The 24,503-nt window shown below is 35.3% G+C and overlaps 1 pseudogene; it reads right to left on the bottom strand.

Moving 5' to 3' along the window:
- Positions 1–3,163, bottom strand: part of LOC142508934 (receptor-like protein EIX2) — a 60,524-nt pseudogene extending 57,361 nt beyond the window's left edge.
- Positions 3,164–24,503: the final 21,340 nt, after the last annotated feature.

Raw genomic sequence — 24,503 nt, 5'->3', positions numbered from 1 at the left:
TTTCGGTTTGCTTCTTGTGTTAACAACTTCACACTTGAGTAAATATGTTAGAAACACAATAACAAGTTTTGTTAACATCAAAATCAAGATTGCGAACTTGAAAAGTTCCAAACTCTATATGCTAGAGCTGTGCTTTGACTCGTTTACCGGCTCCAGGAGCGTCATCAGGTGGCGAGGTTGGGTACAGTTGCGACACATATAGGAGCCAGTGCATTGTAGTCGGGGATTCACCGCTCACCTACGGGTGTGGATATCCTATGTGATCTGATGAAATTATAGTGCGTGGAATCTCTGGCCAGAGTATGAGATGTACGTTAGAGAAAGAGTTCTCCAACCGTACATGTGATGCCACTATTTATAGTTATCACATAGTTATCGAATTATTATGCAACCCTCGATGGACCAATGGTTGCAGATTCGATCGGGATATATGAGATGAAGGGACCGTATTGTACGTTAATCTTAATCGACTGGTTCTTGCAGGCACTATCAGTGATACCTAGGGGATCATGGGGTGATGCTACTAGACGCTCTTACCATGATCTGATGGGTGCAATCAGAAATGAGTTCTGACATTCTTGATCAAGGTGTCGATAAAAAGAATAGGGCTAACTAGGGTAAGCCCGAATACGATTAAATGTTATTCGGAATCACAAAGAGTTGTGAACCCACGGCTAGCTGTATCCCTGAACCACTGAGGGTCACACAAGCACTGGATTGTTTATTCCCGTTGAGAGAATAAATTCAAGGAGTTGAATTTATATTATGATATAGTAAATTCAAGGAGTTGAATTTATGATAATTAAATTTTGAGAAAAATAAATTCAAGGAGTTGAATTTATGAGATAGTGAATTCAAGAAATTGAATTTATGAATTTATAAAATTTGGGAGAATAAATTCAAGGAGATTGAATTTATAAAATCTGATAATTTAATTTATTATACTCAAAAGTTGAGTTTATTAAATATTAAATTTTGAAGATGATAAAATTCAAGGAGTTGAATTTATAATTTAAATAATAAATTCAAATGTTGAATTTATAATCGATTTAATTTATTAAGCTCAAAAGTTGAGTTTATTAAATATTAAATTAAAATTGGTGGAAGTATGTTTAATGGGCTTGTAGGAGTACAAGTCCAACATACTAAATATTTAAAGTTTTTAATGGACTTTGATTAATTAATTAAACTAGTTGGACTAGCCCAATTAATTAATCAAGTCCATTAATATTAATTATGTGTATTAGGCCTGGCTTAATTATAAATAAGAATGAGCAAGCCATAACCCTAGCCACCACCTTCACAAATTTCGAAAAACCTCTCTTCCAAAGCTTGAGAAATTCGGCCACTTCCTTTTGAAGGAAAACTTTGAGCCGTCTCTCATTTTCAATCTCCAACGTAAAAAATTCTAATTTTCTAGTGCGAATTAGAAGAGGAACAAATCATCTAGTCGTTGACCTGATTAGAAAAAATGAGTCCTTGAAGAAAGTTCGTAGGGATTCATCAAGAGCTAGATCCGCCTATACCGGATTAGTTGAAGTCAAGTGATTTAATCACCAAATGTATAAAATTCTGACGCCCTATGAATGTTTGATTCAATAAACTATACGAGTGCCCAAACAAAACTTATTTTGATTGTCAAAATAAAATTTAAAATTTTAAAACTTCCGCTGCGTTTGGACACGAGAAAACCGGGATCCAACATCTTTAAGATCTTTAGCTTAGTGAGGTTGGAGAAATGAGACTCGGATACAATGCCTGTCATATAATTGGAAGAAATATCAAGAACAGACAACTCAGAGAGCTCGCCAAAGCTCTCGGGCAGAGTTCCGTTCAGTTTATTCCAAGCCAAGTCCAAATGAGTCAAATGCTGGAGTGATCCTAAAGACTGGTAAAGGGCCAAAAAAGAAATTGAGACTCAACGACAATTCCTCGAGATTCTTGATTTGTCCCAACCAATTTGGCAATCTTGAGGTTAGTTTATTGTAGGTCAATCTCAAGATCACTAAGCTAGGTAGAGTAACATCAGCACCACAAATTTATCTGGTAAACTTCCAGTCATTTCATTACCGGAAATGTCAAAATATGCCAACCGACAGAGTGAGCCAATTGTGCTTGGTATCCCGCCTTCTACATAATTATCAAACAGGTCGAAATGAGCAAGGAATGCCATATTTCCCATACTTGAAGGGAGTTTACCATGTAATTTTTTGGAAGCTAATTTAAATAACTCTATGCTTTTCCAGCTTCCATTGAAAAAGGAAAACACACTGGCGCTTAGATTACCATTAGACTCGAGTCCCAAGAATTGTAGATAGGGCAACTCTCCGAGACCAAGAGGAATCCTTCCTCTGAGCATACAGTAGCTCAAATCAATATACACAAGGCTACTGATATTGACAAGCCAATCGGGGAACTTTGAGTTGAAGCTGTTAAAACTGAGGTCCATCACAACAAGTGAAGTAAAATTGGGTGACTTTAAGGAGGAAAGCGACCTAGAGAAGCCACAGTTTGAAAGATGCATTTCTGTCAAATGAGGCAGCGTGTTGAGAATTTCCAACTAGTTTGAATCTGCCCATGAAAGGTCAACATTTTCCATTCCAAGATATTTCAAAGAAACAAGACTAGATACCCATTGAAAACTGTCAACACTTAGTCCTGGAAATCCTGAATTAGACACATCCAGATATTTCAAATTAGACAGATTTCCAAGATTTTGAGGCAACTTACCACTGAATCCAGCATTTGACAGATTGAGATACTGTAAATTCGTTAAAGAACCGATGAATTCAGGAATTAGTATTCCTCTGAACGTGTTGAAACTCAAGTCCAAACGCTTCAAGAATGTCAGCTGCATCAGTGAAGGCCTAATTTCTCCACTCAAATTCAAGAATCCATACTTGGCATTGCTAAATGGAAAAGGGTTGTGAAGATCAATGGTAATAACACCACCGGTGATGTTATCGCTACCAATACCCCTCCAGTCACAGCAGTCGAGGCCACGCCAAGACGAAAGCGTGTTCTCGAAATCGTTCAGACCATTCTTGAAATCTAGAAGTGCTTTTCGATCATTGGAGCTGCATGTCACTTTTGTTTGACCGTTGACGGTTGCTGATCTGAGAATGACAACAAGAAGATTAGTGAGTAGAAGAAGTCTCTCCATTTGGTGAACTGTATTAATGGCAGGTCAAACTTGAAAACCATGGCTCCTGAATCAACGTACATATAAATATACGACTTCTAATTATAAATTTTTCAATATACTCTTATTCATTTAATGTAATAAATTAAATCAATAATTTTTTTGATGGATTCTTTTATAATTTATTGTATATCTTAAATGCCTTTGGATATTAATGCATATTGAATTTATTAATTTACCCATAATTTTTCTTTGTTGCTAACTAAAATTTGTTCACTAAAATTAGTGTATTTCTTCATGGTTGCTAATGAATATTTAATATTCATATCTTATCTTTTCTTTTATTTTATAAATTGATTTAAGTAATTATTAAATAAATAGTTACTCAATAATTTAGTTATTTCATTTATGATTCATTATATAGTACGATAATATTTTAGATAATAATGTTTTTAAAATTAAAGTTTTATTATTATATATTTTGCTATCAATTTTCAATTGCATTCTAAACAGAATACAAAGTTTGATTATATTAGCATTATTCTATTACGAAATCATCGTATGTAATATATTGATTTGTTATCTTGTTTAATTGTTCTTTTCAACATATTAATTAATTTCTAATTATATATGATGAAATTACATACATAAATTTTTTTTCTCTTTTATACATATTAATTAATTTATCATTATATATTATGAATTTATATTTATATATATATATATATATATATATATATATAAATTTTTTCACATTTCAAAATAACAAAATTGTTATTTAATATTACTCACTTATTAAATTAATTAAGTTATGTTTACCAATTCATTGTGTATTATTACTATGATTGCAACTTAATGAATCATAGGTGATGACATAGAGTGCTCACCCTAACAATTAATATTTGTGTTTAAATTATTATTAGTAATTAAAACTACTTTGTGTTCGATGAAATTAATGAAGCATAGGTGATGACATAAAGTGCTTCACCCTAACAATTAATATTTGTGTTTAAATTATTATTAGTAATTAAAACTACTTTGTGTTCGATGAAATTATTTGATTAGTGAGAATAAATCTGATTTAGAAAAATGATTTCTAAAATGTAAAATAACAACTATATCATATTTGTTAGGTGCAATAATTGTTTATGTAAGGTATAACAATCCAAATGTGACGTTTGAGTTGTTTTACGATTTTAAAATATTTTATTTAATGTTGCATCGGTAACCCGGTTATAACTTTTGGTAAAGCGGCAAATGCATGATCTTACAATTGGTATATATAAGAGTCAAAGTCATGAGATCGATTATCATAGATTGCAATTAGTGTGATTATTGATATTGTTGGAGTGCAATAATTGCCTTGTTGGATACATCGATCGAACCATGACGATTGAACTAATATACCGTTTAAAATATTTGAGTCGATGTGTAATATCTATTTTATAAAAAGAAAAGTTAAACAAAATTTGCAAGGAGTTAAAAGTTAGTAAAAACACAATTGATATTTAACTTTATAATAAGTTTAGGGGTTTTATTTTAACATAATTATGATAATTTAATTAATTAAGAGAATTTTATTTGACAATTACTATATGCACTCCATTTAAATACATTGTGATTTTGGTTTTAGTAAAATTTACTATTTTCTTAATTTTATTTTTATTGTTTTTCATTGTGAATGATATTTGGATGAAAAATATCTTTGTTAATTTGAGAGAGCTGTCATTATGTTATAATCATGCAAATTGAAAAATGTTATATAAATAAGTGAATATATTTGATTTATCGTCATGGTGTATTTTTATTTATTGTGTTTTGATATATTTAGATTAATAAATAATAATAAACAAGATGTTATTCAAACGATTTTAAAAATTATCTAAATCTCGTTATTATATTTTTCATTATTAATCACCACCCGGCATCGCACGTGATCATTCCTAATCTCTTTAAATATAGGTAATTGTTTCTTTATTTCCTAGGAAATGATATATATTGTACACGACAAGCATGATTCCAAACTGGAAATATGGGATTTGTCAAAATGCACGCTATCAGTGGTTGGTGACGTTGATCTTTCATCAGGTGTTGATTATGACTCTCTCAACTCTGCTTTTATCATAACTACTTATCTATTCAGACTAAATGTTAGAGTACCGTTTTTTCAAGTCATCGGAAGTTTAAAAATTTTAATTTCGCCGTTCGAAACTTTTTTTAAGAGTTATATCAATTTAAACATTCATAGGGTATTGAGAATTGTTACATATGCGTATTTAAAGTTGACTTCAAACTATTTCAGAATTCAAGTGGAGATAGTCTTTCTTGTATATCATTTCGAACGGATTAAGTCTTTTGATACTCTAATCAGGTCCACGATCAAAGACTGTATTTTTTATTTAGATCGGTTAAAGATCTAAACAAACTTTACGTTGAGACTGGATCCGACGATGCGGTGGCGGTTGTATTGGTTCGGTCGAAACTTCTGTTTCACAATCAATATTGGTGAAAGTTTCGTGATTTTTTCAATCAAAGAATGTCCCAGACTTGTTTTATTCATTATTGAAGAATTGATCAAATGTTTAACTCTTGATTTTTAAATTTTAGCTGAGAGATTCTTTGATTCACCTATCAAAATAGGCTAAGAGTTTTCCTTTTTCTTTCAATTCACAATTTGGCCGAGAGCCGCTTATTAAAAATCAAGAATCGAGTTGGCTAATTTTTGCAAGTGGGGAGAGAGGAGAAAATTGTAGATCGACTTTATAACAAAACATAACAAATACACATCAGGTAAAAATTATTTACACATCGAGTTAAATACAATATCACAATCCTCTTAAGATTCTCATATTATAAGGATTCTTTATTTTGATTATTCAAAATTCTCATTTGATATACATCAGGTAAAATCACTCTTGATAATTAATAATATACATATTATATAAATATATATTAATATATCTGTACATACATATACACATATGTATATATAATCATATATATGCAAAATTAATATTTTTTTAATTAATTGTTAATCAATTAATCAATTTTAAACTCTTCTAGAATAATCAATGATAATAATGTACACAGTAGTCACCAAAATTATTTAATTAGTAGATCCTAAATTACTAAATAAATAATTGTGAACTTGTTATAACCCTAAAAGACGATTAGACAATATTGATGTACCGAAGGTACAAATCTTGTTCATATAAGAAAAATTGAAAATTTTGAATTTTCATTGATTCATTTTTTGCAGCTGTCAGTTTTGTGAACTTTTTCAGCAAAATAGACAGTTTTACTCTCTGTTAGGATTTGTTGGGAGTGAAAGAGTGTCTAGAAGTGAGGTTGAATAAACACTTGATAATTTTCACAATCTTTCGAATAATGAATCCGTTTAGGGAGAAACTGAATTCAGGAATCTTGTTTGTCAATATCTGAAACGTCTGATGATTCTTTTACTTAAAAAGTACTAATTTTTTTTTCCAAACCAAATTTAGCGTTCGGACCGAACCATAAAATATTTTGACATCATTTTAAAATAACTCAATCAACTATAATTTGAAAACCAAAGGAAATAATTTAACATAAAATTATTCAATATTTGAAATAACATTTGAAAAGTATATCTCATACTATAACATCTCAAAAATCACTCATAAATAAATCGTCGTAAAAATATCTTTAACATAACTTAAAATCATAAATCATAACTAGTGCGGAAAACTAGCGTCGGTTCTCGGGTTTTGTACACCTTCAGTCCAGCAAAGTCAACCATCAAGACCTCTATTAACATTTACATAATCAATATCACCTGCATCAATCATAGATAGTGAGTCTAAAGACTCAATACATCATACCCTTGATAACAAGTAATACATATACATTTCACATACAACGGTGAAAAATACTTGTACTTAAAATATCATTTTCATGAAGATGAATAAACTTTATACAATAACATTATCGTAAACATTTTCATGATGCATAAACTTTAAACAAAAACATTTTCATAATGATGCATAAACTTTAAACATAGACATTTTCATAAACTTTTCATAAACATTTTCGTAAACCTTTTCATATTATCCTCAACATTTTCATATTCATATTATCATCAACATATACGTATTCCTTCTTCCTTTCGTTGAATTCAGATCGTTAATTGTGACTTTCGTGTTCATCTACGTCTACGTCTACGTGTTGGGCGATGGATCCATCTACATGTAACCACAGTACTGGGCGGCGGGGGACACCAGCAACACTCTCACCGGTCAACTGGGCCCTAGCCTTACGTATTAACATGTCATCGTATACATCTACATATCCGTATCCAAGGAAACACGATCGTCGGGCTCCCACTGGGACCATAACCCTCACGAAATTTCGAACATATCATCGTATTAGTCACAATTACTTCACTTCCTTCAACGTTTCATATTATCATCAATTTATAAAATTTAAACATGCATGTAACGTTTTTTTTTTTAAATCAAGCATGCAACATATCTTTTAAATGTCCATAATTAAATCATAAAATCATAAACGTTTTAAAAATAACATTTTAACATATACATAACCATGAACATTTAAAATAACATTTGAACATATAAAAATTCATAAACATTCCAAATAATCATATTAGCATATAAAACAGCATTCAGGACACTGCCATGACGTTTAATAATTTCTAGGTGTAAAATGACCGTTTTATCCCTAGACGTAAAATTTCACGTTTTTGACTTTTTCTTAATTCCGTTGACTCTGATATGTCCCAAATAATTATTTAAGCTTACATGAATTTTCTCATATTTTTATTTAGCCTAAATCGAGGACTTTTAATTTATTCTTTAACTAAAACGTATTACTGCGTTTTAATCACGAATTAAATCAAACCTTAATATAAAATTTCCAAATTAAAAACTTAGACTTATAATAATTATTTAAGCTTAAACCTAATTTTTCATAATTTTATAAAGCTTAAAACTAGGCGTTACAATTAATTCGTTAATTAGCGTTTCGTGCGTCGATTAAATCCCGGATAAATCCAAAACTCATTATTTTGATCCCAAATTTTAAAAATAACATTTTTATTATTTATTCTACCCTTCCAAGTCATGAGACACACCCGTAGACACATGATTCAATTTTTTCTTCTTTAATTTTCGTTTTGACCCTTCGACGAACACACCGAGCCATCTCTCAATTTACTCGAGCCGCGCCCGAGCCACCTCAAGCCAAACCCAAGCCAACAAACCCTACTGACCATCCCCAAGCCCAATAACCTGCCCCTAAGTCGCACAATCACTCCTGGAAACCGACCCCAAGTGCATGCGTGTGTGTGTTTGTAGTGTCCATGTTGAATTGGGTTTCCTAGTTGCCTATGACTCTAGCAGCCCTTAACCACCGAGCCCACCTGACCCTAACCTTCCCTGGACCATGCCCAGCCCCAGACCAGACCAACCCAAACTCCTGGACGTGAGCAGTAAACCACTGAACCAGTGGCAGCATCCTCGCGCTAACATGGTGTCCATGCTTCATCATGTTCCTTTGAGCCACAGCGAACCCAAGCTGCACCAGCCCCTAGCCCAGACCTTTGCACCCTCCTAAGACCCTAAGGACCTAGCCTAGTATAGCCCTAAACCCCTGGCTGAGCCTCTTTCTTCCCTACACCAGCAGCAAACCTGTGCCAGTTTAATTCTAGTTCTCGGGTGGAGTCCTTGTTGGCAAGTACTCCTCCCAGCCCCTGGTTTCCGAGTCCTAGCGTGGCTAGACTCTTCACTTGACTCATACCTGACTTGAACCTGGCCCTGGTCCAGCCCCAGCCTAGCCAAGCCACAAACCCCAACAATCGAGCCCCTAGGATCCTTATAACAGAAACAATATGTTTCCAGCTTGTCTTACTCACGTTATGCAGCAAATTGGGGTGATTTAGGACTCTCTAAAACATGTAAAAACATCCCTCAAACTTATCCTAATCATGGCAGTTCCTTTAAATCATATTAAACATGATTTTGGATGAAAATACAAGTATTAAAATTGACATATGCCACAAAAACGAAATTGTTTCATGATGCAATTGTTTTTCATGCAAAATTCAATTAAATAAAATACTATGGTGTGATAGATGTTTGAAGGAAAGAATATGGCATGCCTTTGCGTTTTATACGGACGAATAAACGTTGACGATTGCGAAGAACGGTGACGACAACCTTTAGCTTGAATTCCTCCTTGAACTTCCGAAATTTTCTATCAATTTTCATGTGTGTGCCGTGTGCTTGGGAAACTTTTGGTGAGGAATTCTTGTTGGGGCGTGAGTTTGTGAATTAATGGGGAGGGTTTAAACATATTTTATAGTTAATTAATCCTTAATTAAGCTTAGGTACATTAGAAAGTTAATTAGGCCCAATTAAGCTCTTTAGTGATTAATTAAATATTAAAAATAATTTTGCTAAAATAAGTTTGTGAATTCATTAGCCGGATTGCCAAAAAGTTCGTATTTTTTTGTTGAAAAACCAACACCGATAAAAATTACGTCCCGGCGTATAAAATCACCTCCAAACCCCTTATTTTCAAAAATAGAAAAACCCACAATCATATTTTAAATAATTAAAAACAATTATTTAATAAAAAAATTTTCTATTTTTTCAGCCCTCGGTCTCCGTTCCTCGATCGCAACTCGAATAATATTTAAAAATACATTTTAATGCAAGCATGTAGAAAAATATATTTTAAACATGTCAAAATGTACCACATAATTAATTTATGCAATTAAAACATATAACTAAAATACAAAGGAATTTAATAATTTGTGCATGTGGTTCGCGTGGACCTTTAAATTTTCGGGGCGTTACAATCTTCCCCCCTTAAATTGAATTTCGTCCTCGAAATTCGCTTATCCTTAATAACCCAAAGTTTAGACTCAGTTCTAGTAACCCAAAAATCCACGCTTCCGCTGCGCTACTCTGATAAAACATAAGTTCTAGAATGTCTTTGCGTCTCCTTGATCCCAATTAAATTTTCCTTCTAAATCCTTATTTGTGAATTGCAACTTAAAAAGACCTATATTGACTTAGTGCTGTTACTATTATAACCTCGAATTTCAACTTTTCTTATAATTCCCAATAATAAAATATAAATGAATTCTCATAACCAATCTTACATTTCATCTAAACTTAAAATCCCAATTTATACATTTTCTTACTTCCGAGTCATTGCAAATCCTCAAATCATTATTTCTTATGAGTAATTCCCAAAAATTAATTCGACTAGTAACCACGAATCATAAATATTTTCTTAGAAAATCTACATGTCCCAAAATCATTCGTAATATTTACGATTAACTTATGACCCAAAAAGTAGAACGACAATACTAAAACCAAAAATTCAACATAGTCCAATTCCACCACGAAGCCAACATACGTTGAAATCAAATAATTTCTTATTTCATATCATATCATGTATAAAAATTCCAAAGCATATAAAACATATATATTACCATGAAGCTATTAAACATGTGACATAAACATATTATCCATGTAATTATGCAGGTAACATCATTAAATCATATAAAGCATGTAAACTTACAAACTGAGGCTTGACGACTGAGCTTCCCGGCACTGATGTTGGCACAACCCTTTACAGGACCTTTGCTCTGATACCAACTAAAACATCTGCTTATTCGTTTACTTAAAAAGTACAATAAATTTTTTTTCCAAACCTCACATAGCATTCAGCCGAACTATAAAATATTTTGACATCATTTTAAAATAACTCAACCAACTATAATTTGAAAACAAAAGGAAATAATTTAGTATAAAATTATCCAACATTTTACTCAACATAAAAAAAAAATATAGCCCATATTATAACATCTCAAAAACCACTCATAAATAAATCGTCATAAAAATATCTTTAACATAATTTAAAATCATAAATCATAACTAGTGCGGAAAACTAGCATCGGTCCTCGGGTTATGTGCACCTTCAGTCCAGCAAAGTCAACCATAAGGCCTCCATTAACATTTACATAATCAATATCACCTGCATCAATCACACCTAGTGAGTCTAAAGACTCAACACACCATACCCTTGATAACAAGTAATACATATACATTTCACATGCAACGGTGAAAACTACTTGTACTTAAAAATATCATTTTCATGAAAATGCATAAACTTTATACAATAACATTTTCGTAAACATTTTCGTAATGATGCATCAACTTTAAATATAGACATTTTCATAAACATTTTCGTAAACTTTTTCATATTATCCTCAACATATTCATATTCATATTCATATTATCATCAACATATACGTATTCCTTTTTCCTTTCGTTGAATTCAGATCGTTAATTGTGACTTTCGTGTTCATCTACGTCTACGTCTACGTGTTGGGCGATGGATCCATCTACATGTAACCACAGTACTGGGCGGCGGGGGATACCAGCAATACTCTCACCGGTCAACTAGGCCCTAGCCTTACGTATTAACATGTCATTGTATATATCTACATATCCGTATCCAAGGAAACACGATCGTCGGGCTCCCACTAACTGAGGGTGACGGGTTTTGTGACATAGAAATTTCGTAGCTTGTGCGAGTTTACGAAAAAAATCATATCTCCATCGTTTCTTATCAAAAAAATAACAAATTTGCTATTAAATCGAAGATAGCACAGAGTACTAAAAATCATATGTTAAAAACATTTCAGAAAACCAACCTATAAGTCGCGGAATTCAAAACAACAGAGGGTGACGGGTTTTGTGACATAGAAATTTTACAGCTTGAGCAGTCCCACAAAAATGATCATAACTCACTCGTTTCTTGTCCAAAAATTATGAATTTATTGTCAAATCGAAGGTATCAAAGATTACTATGTTTTATATGTTGAAAGATTTTTCAAAAAGTCGATCGAAAATTCACAGTACTCGAAATAATAGCAGACTCGGTTTTGAGATCTAAAATTTTGATCCAAAATCATTTTAAACATTTTTGCTCAAACTTTAGCGTAACATACACAGATTTTTCATACAATATACATCAAAATACTTAAAACAAGATCAATGCAAAAATAAAAGAATATACATGCCTTTGATGATTAAATTCACGATACGGTGGATAACGACGCGAGGGAATGCGAGCCTCGATCCGGGACAACTTGCGGCACAATTTTTTTCGAAAAACAAAAAACCAACGTAAATCTTCAGAAATTATGCAAGGGAAGGTGGCTGCTGAAATAACCTAAGAACCCTAGGTCTTCTCCTCCAAAAAGAAACGTGTATGTGTGTTTTGTGGGTGTTGAATGTGTGTGTGTGCGCGCATGAGTGTTAGTGATTAGGGGGAAATATTTGTTTAATTAAATAATTAATTGACTAATTAGGGGCTAATAATGCTTAGGTAAATAATTAGTAATTAAAAAAATAATACTAATCTAATTGCTTAACTCCACTAAAAGATTAAATAAACAAATTTGCAAGGTTTAAAATTTCCAACTACTCAACTTAGTAACTTAGTGGAAAAGCTTAAAAATGTCAAAATCACGTAATAAATTAAATTAGATTATAAAATGCTCAAAATTTCGTAAATCATTTAAAATACTAATTTTCTTGACTTGAAATAAAATACTCCATTTTAAAAAATCAGCTTAAATCGTCACCGGTCTCTTTTCCCGATCCCGTATCGAATATTCGCCCGAAGGCTGAAACACAAAACACAAGAAAATATTTTAACGTGCATCACAATAACATGTAATAATTTAAAATCATGCAAAATAATCAATCATGTCTCGCTAAAATCATTTTAACATTAAATAAATAATTTAGCAATTTAAATAAATGCAAGGGTTTATGTGTACTGATTTTTGGGCTCTACAATTCCTCCCCCACTAAAATAAATTTCGTTCTCGAAATTAAATCTTACTAAACAGCTCTAGGTAGTGACTTCTCATATCTGTTTCGGTCTCTCAAGTGGCCTCCTCCACTGATTGATTCGGCCACTGGAGTTTGACGAGCTTGGTCACTTTCTTCCGAAGTCTCTGCTCCTTTCTGTCTAGAACTTGGACAGGTCTTTCTTCATATGACAGATCTAGAGCGAGTTGTAACGGCTCATAGCTCAAAACATGCGAAGAATTTTCCTTATACTTCCTCAGCATCGAAACATGGAATACATTGTGTACTCCAGCCAGATTCGGCGGTTGAGATACACGATAAGCAAGTGTCCCAACTCTGTCAAGAATTTCGAACGGTTCAATGAATCTCGGACTCAGCTTGCCTCTCTTCCCAAACCTCATAACACCCTTCATAGGTGCTGTAATGCCCGAATTTGAAAAAAAAAAATTTTTAAAAAAATTAATGTTCATCGGCACTATTCAAGCGCTGCGGCGCTAGAATAGTAGCGCCTAGGCGCTAGTTTTGCGCAAATTTGGCGCTGAGGCGTTGAAAAGTGGCGCTGCGGCGCTACAGACGCGAAAAATGAATATTTAAGTCAACTTTCACCTCCTCAAATCATTTCTCCTCCTTCTCCTCCATCGAAACCTTCATCTCCTCTCCATTTCTATATTTCTTCTTCAATCTAAGGGAGATTTGCTCAAGGAAATTTTGATATAAGGATAGATTTGTGATCATCTCTTCAAGATCTTCAAGATGATGTAAGTATTTCCCATTTTTATTCAAGTTTGGAAATGGGTTGAAGTTTAGAATTGATATTTGAGTTGATATTTGAGATATTAAGATGTTGAAGATGTTGTATTGAGTTGGTTTGAATTTAAAATGGATATGAGCATGGTTTCTCGTTTTTGTGCAAGATCAGTTTTTATACCTTCAGTATTTTGAGTATATGGGACAGTTATGTTTGGATTTTGAAGTTATGGTCTTCATCAAACTTTTAGACAATCGAGTTAACTTCGATTTAGTTCAAGAATCACTCAGTTCCATGAAGAAATGAAAGCGATATGCTATATTTACTAAACCTGGTCTAGAATCTCGAGTTTGTGTACATGCCTTATGTTTATTCAAATTATGGGATTTATTGGTTGGGATTCTGGATTTGATGTTCAAATGAAAGTTATAGAACATTGTTTTGGCTTTGAAATGATATAAAATGGACTTGATTCCATTTAGTATTGAGGGAGTTATGAACGACCGAGTAAATGACTTTATTTGAAAAAAGTTTGTGAAGAAAAATTGTTGGGCATTGAGTTTTCTTGCATATCCAATTTACAGATCTTGATTTGAAGCTGTACCAAATTAATTATGAATTTTGTATGAATATTGATCTGTGTTGATAAGTAATCCGAGTTCTTGATTTATGTATTGAAGATTCGGTTGAAGTATTGACTTGGGTTGGCTCAAGATTATTTACTTTAAGTTGGTTGATAGAGAATCGAGTAGACAGCGAGGGTTCAAGACTTCTCAACCATATATTTTGATCTCTTGTTTGTAATATTCGAAAGGTATGTTACGGTCGGTAACATTCGAGGTAAAAATATTATTTTTATTTTAAATTTAAAATTCGATGGCTTGATGAATTACTTGTGATTTGTTGATGATTGATCTTTTGAGATGAGCTTATTATGATATTGACTTGATGAGATTGAAATGCATAATTGCATTGCATATTGAGCCACTTTTCGATTCGAATTTGAAATGGCGGAGGTCGCCTTGATTTATTGATTTGTTTGACGTATGGGGCTATAGTTGAGTTGGTCTAGTGTATGCGGAGGTCGCTGCTATGACCTGAACACTCTCTATAGGCGCACCATAGTCCTGAGATTGTAGAACACAGCACCCCACCCCGATCGGATGAGTCGGTGGATGTTGTTGGGGGATTCTCTTTTCTTGGGTACCCTATGACCAGATGATTCACTTGATCTTGAGATTTATTGATAGCCCACAGCTTCTGATCATGCATTGCATTATATTGCATATTTATGAAATTAAATGAACTATTTGTCATTTTAAATTCTCATATGTTATTGATTGTATCATACTGGGTTTATACTCACCGGCACGTCGGCTACCTCTTGTTTTCATGTGCTTGACGGTAGGTGAGGCGAGGCTTGGGATGCCAGAGTCCAGCTCCAAGCGAGGAGATACGAGTTATAGTGTGGTTCTCGGGTCTTAGGAGCTATTTGATGATGTTTGGATTACTTTGGTTCACTACTTTATTTTTGCATGTAAAATTATATTTCAAACATTTATGACCTTTAAATTATTTTGACGATGTTTATGTGGATTTGTGAACCACAAATTATGTATTTACTCAATCATTTGGTCTGTTACAATTTTAATTATTAGTATTAGATGTCGGATCCGGGGCCCCACATTAGGTGGTATCAGAGCATAAGATATTTGGGAACAGGGTAGATCGAGTCAGTTGCTTGAACTATTGTATGTCAGACATGGCTACTCGAGGTAGAGGTCGTGGTAGACCTAGACAGAACATACTAGTGGCACAAGATCAAGGCAGTGCTACTCATACTCAGATGGATATAACTTCGACTCTGATGGAGATACTGTTAGCCAGATTTCAGTCTTTGCACCCACCGATGTTGAAGGGTACCGAGAATGCATTAGAGTGTGAGAACTGGTTGGAGAATATAGATCAATTATTTGAATCTCTTGAGTATCCAGATGATCGTAGAATCAAGTTAGTTGTTCATCAGTTATTAGATGTTGCTAAGAGTCGGTGAATCATGACCAAGAAAGATTTAGAGGGTCGAGGTACGATTGTTACCTGGGATATTTTTAAATCTGAATTTTATCAGCGTTTCTTTCCTACCTCTTACCGGAGAGATAGGGGAGCCAAGTTCGCAAATTTAAAGTAGGGAAATGTGAATATTGAGGACTATGTTGCTAAGTTCTCGAATTTACTGAGATTTTCTCCTCATGTAGCATCGGATGAAGAAGGTAAGGCCGATCATTTCATAAATGGTCTTAATCCTGATATATTTACCCTGGTTAATACTGGAAGGCCTAACACTTTTGCTGAGGATCTTGATCGAGCCAAGGGAGCTGAAACTTGAATCATTAGGCAGAGAGGTTCTCAATATTTGCAACGACCCCAACAGCCACAGTTCCGACAGCAGTTTAGACAGGGTAATACTGGCGGCAACAGTGGCAACATAAGAGAGAAGTTCAAGGCTAGAGGCAAACAATTTAAGAGGCATGGCAGTAATTTTTTGAGTTCTAGTGGATCGAGACAGTCTGGTTCAGTTCAAAGTACAGGTTATTCAGGTCCAACTTGTGGTCACTGTGGTGGTAGACATTATACCGATCAGTGTAGAGGAGTCCCGGGAGCTTGCCACTTGTGTAACCAGGTGGGACACTATGCTCGAGTTTGTCCTAACCTTGGCAGTGATATATCTCAGAGTGGGGGAACTTCGAGACAGACACCTCACCAGAATCGTCATACCCCTACAGTTCATTTCTATCAACAATCAAACCGGCCAGATCAGAATAAACAGAGTGGTAGTCACACGACAGGACATCCACCTAGACAGCAGGCCCGAGTTTTTGCACTCACTGAGGATGAGGCACATAATGCTCCAGATAATGTCATTGCAGGTAATTGTTTTCTCTCAAGTTATCCTGCTTATGTTTTGATGGATACTGGTGCGTCACATACTTTCATAGCTGAGCACTTTGTCTCGTTGAATTCATTGCATTCTATGCCATTATCATCTACATTATCTATATCTACTCCACTGGGCAAAGTGATGAGGTCAGCTGAAATGATAAGTGGTTGTGAATTTCGTTACGAGGATAATGTCATTGAGCTTGATTTTATTGTATTGGAGATGTCTGATTTTGACTGCATAGTTGGCATTGACATGTTGACAAGATACAAGGCTACTGTAGATTGTTTTCAGAAGGTTGTTAAGTTTAGGCCTGATATGACAGATCACTGGACATTCTATGGTAAGGGTTCTCGAGCTAAGATTCCTTTGATATCTGTTTTGTCCATGACTCGTTTGTTGCAGAAAGGAGCAGAATGTTACTTGGTTTATGCAATTGATAATTCAAGGTCAATACCTAAATTGGAAGATATTCCAATTGTTAGTGAATTTTCATATGTATTTCCAGATGAAATTCCAGGATTTCCTCCAGTCCGAGAGATCGATTTCAACATTGATTTGATGCCAGGTACATAGCCTATTTCTAGAGCTCCTAATAGGAAAGCACCAATTGAACTAAAAGAACTAAAGGAACAACTTGAGGATCTATTGGCTAAAGGATATATAAGACCAAGTGTTTCACCTTGGGGTGCCCCGGTTTTATTCGTGAAGAAGAAAGATGGGTCAATGAGGCTTTGTTTGATTATAGAAAGTTGAATAAAGCCACAGTAAAGAATAAGTATCCTTTGCTAAGGATTTTTTGACCAGTTGCAGGGTTCTTCAGTATATTCTAAGATTGATTTAAGATCTGGATATCATCAGTTAAGAGTTAGAGAGGCAGATGTGCCTAAGACTGTTTTTTGTACCAGGTATGGACATTTTGAATTTTTGGTTATGCCTTTTGGGTTGACCAATGCACCTGCGGTATTTATGAATTTGATGAACTGTGTGTTTCAAAGGTATATAGATCAATTTGTTGTGATCTTTATTGATGATATTCTTATTTATTCAAAATCTGAATTTGAGCATGCCGAGCACTTGAGAGCTGTTTTGCAAATTTTGAGAACTGAAAAGTTGTATGCTAAATTATCCAAATCGAGTTTTGGTTGGATAGAGTGGTTTTCCTTGGACATGTGATTTCAAGTGCTGGTATATCAGTTGATCCGAGTAAAGTTGAGGCAGTCATCAATTGGTCTAGACCGACATCAGTTCCTGAGGTGCGTAGTTTCATGGGTTTGGCAGGATATTATCGCAGATTTATTGAAGGATTCTCACAGATTGCGAGGCCAATTACGCAGCTGACACAAAAGAATGCACCATTTATTTGGTCACAGGCATGTGAGGCTGGTTTTGTTGAACTTAAGCAGAGATTGACTAGTGCTCCAGTTCTGACTATCCCATCAGGTGTAGGAGGATTTACAGTGCACACTGATGCTTCACATCAAGGATTGTGTTGTGTATTAATGCAGCATGGCCGTGTTGTTGTCTATGCTTCAAGACAGTTGAAGCCAAATGAGTCTAAGTACCCAGTGCATGACTTGGAACTAGCAGCAGTGGTTTATTCCATAAAGATTTGGCGTCACTACTTGTATGGGGAGACATTTGAGATATTCACTGATCATAAGAGTTTGAAATACATCTTTTCAGAAGCGGAGTTGAACATGAGACAGAGGCGTTGGTTAGACTTGTTGAAAGACTATGATTGCGAGATAAAATATTATGCAGGCAAGTCGAATGCAGCAGCCGATGCTTTGAGCAGAAAAGTATGCAATATGTCTTTGATCACTAGCAGTGTATCTGATCTAGTAGAAGACTGTTGTCTTTCTGGTTTGGATTTTGTGGTAGATACTCAACCTGTAAGAGTATTTATGATTCAGGCAGAGCCAGAGTTGTTTGTCAAAATTAGAGAGGCTCAAAGGTTAGATCAAAGCATTCAGAAATCAGTTGAACTCGTCATATCAGAACATCGATCAGAATTTCAGGTCAATAATGATGGTATTTTGTTTGTGAATGATCGTATTGTAGTTCCTAATATTTCAGAGTTGAGGATACAGATTTTGCGTGATGCTCATTGAAGTAAGTTCAGTGTACACCCTGGAAGTAAAAAGATGTACCATGACCTGAAGAAACAATTTTGGTGGAAAAGAATGAAATCTGACATAGCAGAATTTGTATCTCGTTGTTTGAATTGTCAACAAGTGAAAGCAGAAAGAAAGCGACCAGGAGGTCTTTTGCATAGCCTTAAGGTTCCAAAATGGAAGTGGGACCATATCACCATGGACTTTGTCACGAAATTGCCGAGGTCGTCGAGGGGTTGCGATGCAATTTGGGTTATCGTTGACAGATTAACCAAGTCTTCATGTTTTATTCCTTATCAGATGACATATAGGCATGATCAAATGGCCAGATTGTACATCAGAGAAGTTTTGAGATTGCATGGTGTGCCTAAGTCCATTGTATCAGATCGTGATCCCAGATTTTCTTCTCATTTTTGGCAGAGTTTACAAGAGGCCCTTGGTTCTCGTTTGCATTTGAGTACATCATATCATCCTCAGACAGACGATCAGTCAGAACGTACTATTCAGACATTAGAGGATATGCTGAGAGCTGTAGTGATTGATTTTGGTATTGGTTGGCAGGATTCATTACCACTTGTCGAGTTTTCTTATAACAACTGTTATCAAGCGAGCATTGGAATGTCACCATTTGAAGCACTATATGACAGGAAGTGTCGATCTCCTTTGTATTGGGTCGATTTATCTGAAGCACCAATTGTAGGACCTGATATGATAAGATATATGACAGAGAATGTGAAATTTATTCAGAGTCGTATGCGAGCTGCTCAGGATAGGCAGGCTAAGTATGCGAACATCAGGAGACGACCATTGATTTTTGAGAAAGGTGACAGAGTTTTTCTGAAAATATCTCCTTTCCGTGGTACAGTTAGATTTGGAAAGAAAGGAAAATTATCACCGAGATTTGTAGGTCCGTATGAGATTTTGGAACGTGTTGGTGATTTGGCTTATAGATTAGCTCTTCCTCCTGCATTATCAGGTGTTCATGATGTTTTTCATGTGTCTATGTTGAGGAAATATCATCCAGATCCTTCTCATGTACTTCCACCTGACGAGGTTGAGTTAGATCAGACTTTGAGCTATATTGAGAGACCGATTCAGATTCTAGACAGAAAAGATAAGCAACTCAGAGAAGGCAACTTGGAAAATAGAAAAAAAATGAGACAGAAATATCCAGAGTTATTCAAATAAAGTATGCTTCTATTCTCGATCTTATTTTCAGTATTGTTCATTATATCATAGACTTGAAATTGATGATTTGATTTCGAGGACGAAATCTATTTTTAGAGGGAAGGAATTGTAATGCCCGAATTTGAAAAAAAAAATTTTTAAAAAAAATTACTGTTCATCGGCACTATTCAAGCGCTGCAGCGCTAGAATAGTAGCGCCTAGGCGCTAGTTTGCTCAAATTTGGCGCACACAAAAAATGAATATTTAAGTCAACTTTCACCTCCTCCAAGCATTTCTCCTCCTCCTCCACCGAAACCTTCATCTCCTCTCCATTTCTACATTTCTTCTTCAATCTAAGGGAGATTTTCTCAAGGAAATTTTGATATAAGGATAGATTTGTGATCAACTCTTCAAGATCTTCAAGATGATGTAAGTATTTTCCATTTTCATTCAAGTTTGGAAATGGGTTGAAGTTTAGAATTGATTTTTGAGTTGATATTTGATATATTAAGATGTTGAAGATGTTGTATTGAGTTGGTTTGAATTTAAAATGGAATATGAGCATGGTTTCTTGTTTTTGTGCAAGATCAGTTTTTATACCTTCAGTATTTTGAGTATATGGGACAGTTGTGTTTGGCTTTTGGAGTTATGGTCTTCATCAAACTTGTAGACAATCAAGTTAGCTTTGATTTGGTTCAAGAATCACTCAGTTTCATGAAGAAATGAAAGAGATATGCTATATTTACTAAACCTGGTCTAGAATCTCGAGTTTGTGTACATGCCTTATGTTTATTCGAATTCTGGGATTTATTGGTTGGGATTCTGGATTTGATGTTCAAATGAAAGTTATAGAACATTGTTTTGGCTTCGAAATGATATAAAATGGACTTGATTCCATTGAGTATTGAGGGCGTTATGCTCGAAATACTAAACTATGCTAGATTTGTACTGATGCGGAATTTCGAAAATATGTTTTATGTTCAGATTATGAATGACTGAGTAAATGACTTTATTTGACAAAATTTTGTGAAGAAGAATTGTTGGGCATTGAGTTTTCTTGCATATCCAATTTACAGATCTTTATTTGAAGCTGTACCAAATTAATTATGAATTTTGTACGAATATTGCTCTGTGTTGATAAGTAATCCGAGTTCTTGATTTATGTATTGAAGATTGGGTTGAAGTATTGACATGGGTTGGCTCAAGATTATCTACTTTTTTAAGTTGGTTGATAGAGAATCGAGTAGACAGCGAGGGTTCAAGACTTCTCAACCATATATTTTGATCTCTTGTTTGTAATATTCGAAAGGTATGTTACGGTCGGTAACATTCGAGGTAAAAATATTATTTTTATTTTAAATTTAAAATTCGATAGCTTGATGAATTACTTGTGATTTGTTGATGATTGATCTTTTGAGATGAGCTTATTATGATATTGACTTGATGAGATTGAAATGCATAATTGCATTGCATATTGAGCCACTTTTCGATTCGAATTTGAAATGGCGGAGGTCGCCTTGATTTATTGATTTGTTTGACGTATGGGGCTATAGTTGAGTTGGTCTAGTGTATGCGGAGGTCGCTGCTATGACCTGAACGCCTAACACTCTCTATAGGCGCACCATAGTCCTGAGATTGTAGAACACAGCACCCCACCCCGATCGGATGAGTCGGTGGATGTTGCTGGGGGATTCTCTTTCCTTGGGTACCCTATGACCAGATGATTCACTTGATCTTGAGATTTATTGATAGCCCACAGCTTCTGATCATGCATTGCATTATATTGCATATTTATGAAATTAAATGAACTATTTGTCATTTTAAATTCTCATATGTTATTGATTGTATCATACTGGGTTTATACTCACCGGCACGTCGGCTACCTCTTGTTTTCATGTGCTTGACGGTAGGTGAGGCGAGGCTTGGGATGCCAGAGTCCAGCTCCAAGCGAGGAGATACGAGTTATAGTGTGATTCTCGGGTCTTAGGAGCTATTTGATGATGTTTGGATTACTTTGGTTCACTACTTTATTTTTGCATGTAAAATTATATTTCAAACATTTATGACCTTTAAATTATTTTGACGATGTTTATGTGGATTTGTGAACCACAAATTATATTTTCTCAATCATTTGGTCTGTTACAATTTTAATTATTAGTATTAGATGTCGGATCCGGGGCCCCACAGGTGCTATCTTCACGAAAACCTGATCTTATACGGAGAATTCGAGATCCCTCCTCCTCTTGTCCGAATAACTCTTTTGGCAACTCTGGGCGGTCTTCGTCCTGTCCCAGATCTTGACCACTACACATGCAGTCTGCTGAACAATCTCTGGGACAAGTTATCATCTCTCTCTGACTTCGTCCCAATGAATCGGTGATCTGAACTTCCTTCCATACAGCGCTTCGTAGGGAGCCATACTTATAGATGATTGAAAACTGTTGTTGTAGGTAAATTCCACTAGAGGTAGCTTTGATTCTCAATTCCCATGGAAATCGATCACACAAGCTTGCAACAGATCTTCCAATATCTGAATCACTCGCTCAGACTGGCCATCTGTCTGAAGGTGGAATGCTGTACTGAATAGCAATTTCGTCCCCATGGCTGCATGTAAACTCTTCCAAAAGGACGATGTGAATCTCGGGTCCCTATCGGACACATAAAAAACAGGGATCCCGTGCAATTGGACTATCTTCCTAATATATAGAGCTCTGCATACTGAGTCATGGAGAAAGTCGTCTTCACCGGTAAGAAATGTGCTGACTTAGTAAGTCGATCCACTATAATTCAAATGGCATCAGATCCTCTGATTGACCTCGGCAAATCAACAACTAAATCCATGGTGATATTCTCCCATGTCCACTCGGGGATAGGGAGCGGCTTAAGCATTCCTGGTGGCCTCTGATACTCTGCTTTCACTTGCTGACAATTGAGGCATTCAGATACAAATCGGCGGATGTCCCGCTCCATACCTGGCTACCAATACAGCATCTCCAAATCCTTGTACATCTTGGTACCTCTTGGATGGATGGAATACGGAGATGTATGTGTCTCTGAAAAGATATCTTCTCTGATCGAATCAACACTAGGCACCCACATCCTTCCTCTGTACTTCACAATACCATCGGACACTGTGTAGAGTACACTGCCCTTGGCCTCATCTTTCAGTCTCCATTTCTGTAACTGCTCATCCGAAGGCTGACCTCTATGGATTCGGTCTAGCAAAGAAGACTGGATTGTCAGATTAGATAGCTTAAGAGCTATGTCTTTAGGATAAACTACCAGGCCAAATCTATGAATCTCTGACTGAAAAGATCTCTGTGCTGACAGCTGTGCTACGACTGCAAATTTTCTGCTCAAAGCATCTGCTACAACATTAGCTTTCCCTGGATGGGAGCTAATTTCACAATCGTAGTATTTTACTAACTCCAATCACCGTCTTTGTCTCATGTTAAGTTCTTTCTGTGTGAAGAAATACTTGAGACTCTTGTGATAAGTGAATATTTGGCATTTCAAGCCGTAAAAATAATGTCTCCAAATCTTTAACGCAAAGACAACAGCAGCTAACTTGAGATCATAAGTAATTCTTTTCATGCATTTTCAACTGTCAGGAGGTATAAGCTATAACCCGACCATGCTACATCAATACTGCGCCTAAACCGAGCTTAGAGGCATCGGTGTACAACACAAAATCGCATTGCCCTGATGGCATGGCTAAAACCAGCGCTGTGATAAGAGCTTGCTTCAAAGTATCAAAGCTCTTCTGACACTCATCACTCCAAACGAAATTAGCATTCTTCTTACTCAATGAAGTGAATGGCACTGCAATCGAGGAAAACCCCTGAATAAATTTCCTGTAGTAGCCTGCCAAGCCTAGGAAACTGCAGATCTTTGACACGTTCTTCAGCTCAACCCATTCCTTAACTGCTGCCACCTTAGCTGGATCCACCTCAATGCCACTGCTAGATGTTTTATGACCCAAAAATGCTACTTTCTCCAACCAGAATTCACACTTACTGAATTTTGCAAACAACTTGCGACTCTGCAAGAACTGCAAAACTGTATCCAAATGCTGACTGTGCTCCTCATGGCTCTTCGAGTAGATAAGAATGTCGTCAATGAACACTATGATGAACTGAAATAGATAGGGCTGAAATACTTGATTCATCAGGTCCATAAAAATCGCTGGAGCATTCGTCAGTCCAAATGGCATTACTAAGAACTCGTACTGCTCCTATCTGGTTTTGAATGTTGTCTTATGAATATCTGCATCTTTTACCTTCATTTGATGATACCCTGAACGTAGATCTATCTTAGAGAACACTGTAGCTCCCTGCAACTGATCGAATCAGTCATCGATCCTTGGTAGTGGGTATTAGTTCTTGACATTATCTTGTTCAATTCTCGGTAATCGATACACAACCTCATGCTCCCAACTTTCTTCTTTACGAAGAGCATTGGTGCGCCCCATGGTGAGAAACTAGGGCGGATGAATTCT

The sequence above is a fragment of the Primulina tabacum genome, chromosome 1 (assembly GCF_025594145.1).
Source record: "Primulina tabacum isolate GXHZ01 chromosome 1, ASM2559414v2, whole genome shotgun sequence".
Lineage (NCBI taxonomy): Eukaryota > Viridiplantae > Streptophyta > Magnoliopsida > Lamiales > Gesneriaceae > Primulina > Primulina tabacum.
This window is presented reverse-complemented; position numbering and strand designations above follow the sequence as displayed.